Source organism: Alosa sapidissima, chromosome 7 (assembly GCF_018492685.1).
Source record: "Alosa sapidissima isolate fAloSap1 chromosome 7, fAloSap1.pri, whole genome shotgun sequence".
Classification (NCBI taxonomy): domain Eukaryota; kingdom Metazoa; phylum Chordata; class Actinopteri; order Clupeiformes; family Clupeidae; genus Alosa; species Alosa sapidissima.
In genome coordinates this window covers 21,314,418-21,323,214 of record NC_055963.1, presented here as the reverse complement: position 1 = coordinate 21,323,214, position 8,797 = coordinate 21,314,418, and positions in this window count along the sequence as shown.

The window sequence follows — 8,797 nt, the reverse complement described above, 5'->3', positions numbered from 1 at the left end:
TGAATTTAAAAACACTTTTACTAGATGGAGTTGTGACATAGTCTTAAATTAAACTAAAAGTAATAACATAAAATGTCATATGTAATGAAATTATACATTGATCAATGTATAACTAGATGTACAGCAAAGCGGTACAAAATATGACCGCCACTCAGTCCTGCACATTCTCTCCAAAAAAATAAATCACAATTTGTCTCCATTTCCTACTCCATCCCCTACTCTTGCAACTTTTGTGTATGTAAATGAGTGTGTGAATGTGTGCATTTGTGTGCTTCTCTGCGTGTGTGTTTTCGCATGTAAGTGTGTGGGGGGTAATGGTGTGTGTGTGTGTGTGTGTGTGTGTGTGTGTGCGTGTGTCTGCTTGTCTGCATGTGTGTGTGTGTTTTATGTGTCTGTGCGTGTTCACTTGTGAGTGGGTGTGTGGGGGTAATGGTGTGTGTGTGTGTGTGTGTGTGTGAGTTCATGTGTGCCTGCTTGCCTGCATGTGTGTGTTTATGTGTGTGGGTGGGTGTGTTTACGCATGCGTGCGTGTACATGTTTGTGTTTATGTGTGTGTGTGTATGTGTGTGTGTGTGTGTGTGCGTGCGTGCCTGTGTGTGTGTGCATGTGCATGCATGCGTATGCCTGCATGTCTACTGTGTGTATATGTGTGTGTGTTTTTAGGTGTGTGTGTGTTTATGTGTGCGTATGTGTGAGTGTGTGTGTACCTGTGTCTGTGTGTGTGTCTGTGCTTGTGTGTGTGTGTATGTGTGTGTGTGCATTTATGTGTGTGTGTGTGTTTTTATGTGTATGTGTGTGTGCCTGCATGTGTGTACATGTATCTTTATGTGTGTGATTGCGTGTGTTCATGAGTGCGTGTGTGTGTGCATGAATGGAATAGTCACTAAATGTACACATATATTCATTTATTGTATGGTCCCCCATGAACGAAATTCCACAAAACTTGGCATGCATTCAGAGAGTGTCATAACGCTTCAAATTCTGTGCAGTTTTGAACCTGTCAGCCAAAGATACCTGTGATACAATGCCTTGATTTGGCTTTTTCATTTTTAACTAGGTGGCACTATACATCAAATGAGTGGATACAGGATGGGTTGACATGGCCCCTGGAGTACGGTGTTCATTTTAGGACATCCTCAGACTCAGGTGTCAGACTCAGAAAAACATCGGTCATCTTCAGACAAAACAGCCTCAGCGTCAGAAAAACCTCTGTCATCTTCAGACAAAACTGCATCAGAGTCAGAAAAGCTTCTGTCATCTTCAGACAAAACTGCCTCAGCGTCAGAAAAACCAGACTCAGGTGTCAGACTCAGAAAAACATCTGTCATCTTCAGACAAAACTGCCTCAGCGTAAGAAAAACCTCTGTCATCCTCAGATAAAACTGCTTCAAACCAAACTGCCTCAGAAAAAGTGGAGTCAGGTCTCAGAAAAAACGCTGTCAGAAAAAGTGGAGTCAGGTCTCAGAAAATCAGGTCTCAGAAAAAACAGAGTCAGAAAAAACAGTCAGACGAAAAAGTCTCAAATGAAAAGTTATTGTGGGGACAGAAGAAGACGACGGATACAGAACGGTGAGTTTAATATTATGCTTAATAGTTATTCTGTCACTGGCAGGGTAGGAATTTCACGGCGGCCACGACGGCCGTGGTAGCCCCTTGCGTTGGCCGTGAAGCCCCTTTGAAAATCATAGGTTTACAGGCCACGGTGGCCTTGGTGCCCCCTTCTTTCAATATTCTGCTTTGTGTCCTACTAATAGCGATTTTTATTTAGCCTGCGGCCTGTCAAAATAATCTTAGCATTCACAGCGCAAATTAATTTAGTCTTTTACGCAGTGGAGAAAGTGACATCGCAAGAAAGTGCGTCCAAATTCACCCATTCTTCTCAGTTGAACTACTCGCGAAGTAGCCTATTCATCACACAGACATCACAAGTGATGTCACATGAAAGAGCTTTTTCTCAGCTTTTAAACGATGTTAGCCGATAATTGCTGTGTTGAACGGTTCGCGAGAAAAGTAAATAATATAATTCAATTTAATCATACATTCTACTGAAGGTTTTGCGTCCATGATCTCCCTACCCATTCATCTCGGTGGAATACTTTACGAACCCTTCTTTTAACACATGACAAACCACATATCAGAATAAACAGCAGACCTTACCGAACATAAAGGTGTAAAGCAGTCCCCTGTACAGTTAGCCGTTCCAGAGTAATCCAGTTTTGAATTTGCAGTAAATTTCGACATGCATTGATGTCTCCAAATTTGGGCTTTAAGTTTTACAATGTGTTTAAATCGTTCCACACGATTTCATAACGGGCCAAATACAAAATAAATGTTACAAATATCGCCTAGATATTGGTAAATCAGAGGACAGCTGACTAAGAGTTTATGAAAGTAGCCTGATCACAAAATGCTAAGCATGCATCTAGGCTATTTGAGTTTCTTAAAGATGAGCTGTGCTTAAATTTAAATTGTTCAATACATGATTTCATAGCAGGCCAAATATAAAATAAATGTTATGTATAGCCTAGATATCTGTTTTTATTAGATGATCAGATGATTTACAGTTATATGTAATATGTCATGTTTCATGTTTTTGTTATGTTTCATACAATGATGCAGGTCTACTGCAGTGAATAGGCTAAATACAACTTTGATCATTTTTATAGCCTACTACTGTATAGTTAACTTTGGCCTTGGTGCCCATGTGGCCTTTGTGCCCCCCACCAAATATGCCCAACTGAAGGCCAAGTGGCCTTGCCCCCAGAATGGTGAAATTCCAAGCCTGGTCACTGGCATGTTATATTTGGTGCTTGGTTAGATGTAGAAATTATAAGTAAAGGTAGAAAGTGATCCAATGGTATACACATTGTAGGAAATCCATGGATGTAACTTAGCTAACCTCACTTCGCTAGTAACATTAGCAGCTGCTGTAAGGCACATTCCGGAGTAAGCTATGTACTACATACAGCAAAATAATTTGTTTTTCGTAGGATTACGGTACATTCAATGAGCTAGGGAAAAGTGGGTTAAACATTTTTCCACCACGAAAGTCCAGAACGACACCTGGACCATTATTTCTTACTTTTACTAACCGTTTCCCAGTTGTACACTACCTACCAGTAAGAAACCTGCATCATTATCATCACATCATTATTCCCAAACCCCCATAAAGACAAATGTGCTATGTCATGATGTAATACCATATAATACCATTATGATCATACATGAAATAGCAGGTACCAACAACAAGGCACATTTCTCTAAATAAGTTAAGATAACATCTCATATCAAATGAATTCAACAACGCTGCAGTTATTGTCCCCTGGGGATTACATTTCAAGTACCTGTCTATCTTTATGTCTGTCTATTATTGTTGTGCAATGACAATGACAACTGCTAACGTTTTATAATGGTATTATATGGTATTACATCATGGCATAGCACATTTGTCTTTATTTAATACTTAATACTTTTCTGAGACCTGATTTTCTGAGACCTGACTCCACTTTTTCTGACAGCGTTTTTTCTGAGACCTGACTCCTTAGAGATGTTTTTCTGAGGCAGTTTGGTTTGAAGCAGTTTTATCTGAGGATGACAGAGGTTTTTCTTACGCTGAGGCAGTTTTGTCTGAAGATGACAGAAGTTTTTCTGAAGCTGAGGCAGTTTTGTCTGAAAATGACAGATGTTTTTCTGAGTCTGACACCTGAGTCTGTTTTTTCTGATGCTGAGGCAGTTTTGTCTGAAGATGACAGAGGTTTTTCTGACGCTGATGCAGTTTTGTCTGAAGATGACAGAGGTTTTTCTGACGCTGAGGCAGTTTTGTCTGAAGATGACCGATGTTTTTCTGAGTCTGACACCTGAGTCTGAGGATGTCCTAAAATGAACACCGTAGTGGAGGCCAACATACAAAAAAGTTGGTCATCCTAGGCCCTACAGTTCTCGAGATATATTCACAGAAAACTGTGTCCGGCCATCTACAGACCAGTTGGTGTAGTCACTAAATGTACACATAAATTCATTTATTGTATGGCCCCCCATGAATGGAATTCCATGAAACTTGGCAGAAAACGTTGTCCACCCTACCCTCCTTTCGGGGGTCCAGTCCGGTGGGGGGAGGGGTGCACGGATCAAAACGAAAAAACAATGGTTCTGTGTCATCCTTGTGGGGCTACATGCCTACCAAGTTCCGTGCATCCTGGTCTTTCAGTGTCCTGGGAATCGTTGACAGAAAATAACTGAAAATAAAGAAAAAAAGAAAGAAATCCAGAAGAAAAAAAACTCTGACTAAACTGTCACTGTGCGGCGGTCATAATTATGAGGTTTTAAATTTAGGTATTTAACTTGAGGTATTTAAATTCATATATATTTGCTGATATGATTGTAGGATGTAATGTAGGATTTCTTTACCAATCCTATTTTAATGCAGTAATGAAACCATACAGAATTCCGTTGGTTTATAGTGGCTGCTGAATGTTATGTAAACCTTTGTGCACGTACAGTAGCAGCACTGTCCATAAACAATATTATAACTACACATGTGGAGTCACATGTGAATCACACACACATACACAAACAAACACACACACACACACACACACACACACACACACACACACACACACACACACACACACAAACACGCACACACACACGCACATACACTCATGCTTATTTGCACCCACACATACACACAAACACACACACAAACCCACACATAGAGGGAGAACTGCTCGCACATGGAACTGACCAAAGGATTAACTAGTAAAAGAAGATGTTACCAGATTCATGGGAGAAATGTCATGCAGGATTACTGGGGGGACAACATGGTCCAGGATTAAGCTCTTCTTAGCAACCTTTGTCATATGGACGCTTGCACAGCCACTGTTCCCTAGGTTGCCTATACACCTTACTTCTTCTATTTATCATGAGTAATGCAATCCGTTCCACAAAGCAGACACATAAAAATAACAACAAAGCCTGATCACCAACACAGACAGGTCAGTAAGCATGACTGTGATCATGAAAGCTGAACAGAAATCAACAGACTGAAAATCACAGTTTGAGCAGCAATAGTGTACAGCATGACCTGTAATCAACAAGCATACTCTATGCATTCCAGTGGACTGAGCCCAAGTCATTTCATTTAATTTCATTGTTAATGGTAGTGACTCACAACTGCTTCCTCATTAAATGAGCAGAGTTAATGCAGTGGACTTCAGACAGACAGCACGGCCTGACATCTCAGAGGGTTGCGTAACCATCACGCTCACTCCATCCGCAAAGACCCTCTGCATGTCTGCGAGAGGCCATCTGCTAAATCATCACACCTCCCAGCACAAGAGATTAATGCTGATTTAACCCTTTCCACCCCACCATTAATCGTGTACATTATGAGGTGTTACGTAAGACAAGGTTATGTTTATGAACATCAGTATGTCAGCTCTGTCAGAGGATCCGGGGTGTGCAGGGCCAACTGCAGAGAGATTGATCAGTCCTGCTCTTTCTACTGGGTTGACAAACCTAAGCAATCCAGAGTCAGTTGCTGGTGGCAGAACCGTAATATGGTTTCCATTTGCAACCACTGCCAACCTCAGAAATGCTGATCAGCACTCTCTCAGAGCATGGTGGCCAGCTAGTAAACTGGTCAGAAGCTGTTTGAGGTGAGCAAAAAGCCCATCTGTTCCCTGTGACCAGCAATAAATATACAAAGCCAGCACAGGCAGCTCTCACACACAAAACACAAATCTTTCATCCTGCTAGAAAGGGAACAGTGTTTTATGCATATTCATGAGATGCACATAATCCGGTTAAAATGACAAGTGATGACAAGCTATACATTTTGCCACCTCCATCAAAGAGATATGCTGACAGAAATACAAATGCTCTCTCTCTCTCTCTCTCTCTCTCTCTCACACACACACACACACACACACACACACACACATACACACACACACACACACACACACCCACACAAACACACACACAAACATGCAAATTAATTTACTGTCCAAGAGAAATGAATGTTACATTTAAGGACTGGCAAGTAACCATAAACTACGTTAATCCAACATAATCCATTTTTTAAAGCACTTATATCACTTCAGGAAAATAAAAAAGGGACAAATTAGATCAGCGATGACTCATCATTTGAAAGAGCAACTCAGTGGAGGGTTCTCACATTCTCTAGAGTGTGGCACTACAAGGGGTAGTTCTTACCAGTCCTTACTGATTTTGGTCTTCTTCTTTTCTAGCATTGGTTCCTTTATATAAGATATATACATACATTTGATCAGATTTGTAATTTTAGATGGCTAAATTTACATTGGTAATTTTTGTAAGTTTGTTGGTTAAGCTTAGATACTTTTGTTGCAGGTGCAGGATACAGATGAGTGCTGTATTTTTAAGTGAATGGCCTAGTTAGCCCCATTGGTTAGAATAAAACAACATTTAGTTCATCCCTTTTTAGTTTGAGAAAGATGGGCATTGTAGTGTTTTATGCATCTTTCTAGTGCTCTGTGCATACAGTATGTTCTTTACATGTATGCTTCAGTGCATTTGTACTGTCCCTGTTTGCCAATCAAGACGTCTTAAGAAAGCAACGTGATTGTAGACAAATCATTTGCACAGCACATTACCTGTTACGGGCAATAAGACATCACACCACCTTTTTTTTGTAGCTTAAGCACCCTAATTCTGATGCGACAATTGAGCGTGTCTCTTCGACTCATCCCCGTTTGGAAGGTCGTTGGCCATCTGTCAGACTGTGATGGTGGCTTGTATGCTTTCTCCTGGGTAGGGAGAGGTGAGAGTCTTTGTCAGGGAACTAATGAGGCTTCTCGTGTGCAGGCAGCTGCCTGACAATATTATTGGCATAGGAGAGAGACTGAATACTAAAATGGACACGTCTGTCCTGGTTAGCTGTATTGTAGGCCGAAAAAAAAACCCACTCCAGATAACTATGTAAGATATGTTCAAGCATGTTTCACAGTAAGAATTGTTATACTTTAAAGAAAAATATTTCTATATCTTTTTCTATTATCTTTTTTTATAATCTAGTCAATTATAGCCTTCAAATGCATTTCATTATTTGAATGTCCTGTCTGGACTGAAAACAACAGAGTGTGATGCTGAAAAGTATTTCATGTTGTTGAAGAAACTTTCAATAGGTCACCCTTTGTACATACTAAAGAGTGACTGACTGAACCAAACATGCATACCAAGCAAAGTTTGGACTCACAGTAGAAATACGGCATGGCTATTTTGCCATTCTCTTGCTGTTCTCTTCTCGTGCTGGGTTGTAACCCCAAGGATATGGCCGGGCCAATCTGGTCTCACTGGGGCTGACCATCTGCCCATAGATAAGTTCAAGAACATGTTAACTAAAAAGCGCACAACATCTTTATCAAATTCTTTCTACAACTCATCTGTGCTCAACCTATAAAATCGATGCACTGTATACACTTAGTGAAACTGGGGCCACCACGTGGAACAAAAAATTTGATTTTCTGTTATGCATATGCTACGTCTTGATTGGCAAACAGTTTGCTGGCTCCAAAAGGCAGTTTCTGTGCAGACTCTGTCTCCAATTTTGCCAAAATAGCCAACTGATTTTGGCTTAATTTCTTCAGAACATTAATGCCATTCTCTACATGACTTCTACACTCACTGACTCTCCCATACTGCTGATTTAAGTGGGCCAAAGTCTGCTCAACCATTTTCAATGCGTAGTTCAAGTAGCCTACATTCCAGTACACTCATTTGTATGACATTAAAAGTTATCCACATAGTTATAGACCCTTGTTTTAAATATATATGCAATGCTAATTTGCATAACGTCCACTATCAGGAGTCACCAGGAATGTGCACTGTTATAGCCTATCTGATACAGTTGGTTGTCTTAGCCCTTAGAAGTTATCAATAATCCTTAATAATTTTTCATGACTTACAAACAGTAAAAGCTAACTGTTCAAAACAGTTGTCATCAATAGGCCTGCCTCACCTACATTAGTTTTGTGAGCCTCTAGATGTAACCTGTCACTCTGCATCACGGGTGATGGACATAGTACACACTACTGCACTCATTATCAAAATGCAGGCTAGTCAGTCAGCACAGTAATGCAGCACTGTTTTTTTATTTATTCATAAAGTTCTTATAGATAGCCTAGACAAGCTTTATATCCCATCAAATTTTACTCAAACCTAAAACTGGATTTTATCAGAAGCATTTCATTTCTAAATCCCAACAGTGAACAGACTGTGGCAAGTTAGACAAGTCTTCCTCATCTGGAACGCTATTCAGCAGATTATGTGAGTGACTTGCTGCTTATCTGATTTTAATGTTTACACATACAATTGAGTCAGTTTTACCCTTATCTACTTCACTTGTTTATTTAAAACATGAATTACAGCAGTCTAGGGGAAACAACTTGTCTCTGCTCTCATACCTCATACCATTGACATTTTATCAACAACAAAGACAGTCAGAGTCAGACGCTGCATTCCTAACAGCTCTATTAGGGGTGCACACATGGCTGCACTGTCCTCTGGTCATTCATTACAGCCGTAAGACAGCGGCTGTATATTATCAAATTATTGGCTCAGGCTTACCTGCCGTAAATTCACATGATTGGACAACTACAACCAAGCTTCAGTAATCCCCATTACAGAGTCCATTAGCTCAGGTACCCCAAACTCATCCAGCCTGACCTGGCTCCTTATGTGATGGAGCCCACAGCACACTTTTACAGGTCAGGACCCTCGGACATCACTCTCCTGTAGGCTGCCCCTGCTGCTC